This window comes from Hipposideros armiger, unplaced genomic scaffold (assembly GCF_001890085.2).
Source record: "Hipposideros armiger isolate ML-2016 unplaced genomic scaffold, ASM189008v1 scaffold_93, whole genome shotgun sequence".
In the NCBI taxonomy this organism is placed as follows: Eukaryota; Metazoa; Chordata; class Mammalia; order Chiroptera; family Hipposideridae; genus Hipposideros; species Hipposideros armiger.
Window position 1 is genome coordinate 1,854,485 of NW_017731443.1, and position 1,002 is coordinate 1,855,486.

Genomic DNA, 1,002 nt, shown 5'->3' on the forward strand with positions numbered 1-1,002 from the left:
ACCAACGAGCCACTCGGCTGGCCCAAGACTCTTATATTCTATAGATTTCCTCTCCCCACCTTTTTATCCTCTTGTAATTTATTTGCTGAAGAATCTGGGTTGCTTGCCCTTGGGATTTTGCACATTATGGATTTTGCTGATCACATCCCTGTGGTATGGGTATGGGCTACCATTCTTCTGGCCCCTCTGCATTTCTTGTGAACAGGTGATGAGACCTAGAAGCTTGATCCAATTGGGGTTCCAGTTTTTTTTTTTTTTTACAAGAATATTTTATAGATGGTATTGAATAAAAATACAGGTATTAGCCATGTAAGCCAAAAAGCTGAGAGCCACTCCTCTGAAGGGAATTCTTTGGTTCTATGCCTCATCCCTGAGTCTAGCCAGAACACAGAACATTCTTTGCTTGGCCCTTCAGAGCTGCATGTGCTGTCATGCTTGGCATCCTACTCACTGCTGATGTCGCAATGCTCCCTGAGTGAACAATGCCTTTAGTTAGGAAAGCTGCTGTTGACAGCCACCACACCCCCATATGAAGACCTGTGTGAGAAATTGCTTATAAACTGCCAGCAAAAGGTCTGCTTTCCCTAAGAAATTGGGAGGGTTTTCCTTATGAACAAGATGAATCATGTAGCAAATTCTGTCCTCTTTTTCTTTGGCTCCTAGGAAGCTCAATGCCATAACTGAGACATAACTTTGGCAGTGACACAGGACTTTGTGAACTTTACCCTGGTCTTTTAAGCCTGCTTGAACTTTCTCTGCCTGTTTTTTATCTATCTAGCCAGCCATCTCACTTTCACTGTGTGTTTAAAAGCTAACTCCAATCCTTTGTGTAAAAGGTGGATATAAAGAGATAAATTAAAAAATTAGTTATGCCACCCACAACTAAGACTGAACTCAAGCACCTTGAGCTGAGCTGCCGCCCGGATGGCTCAGTGGATAGAGCGTGCGCTCTTAACAACAAGGTTGCTGGTTTGACTTCCGCATGGGATGGTGGCTACGCCC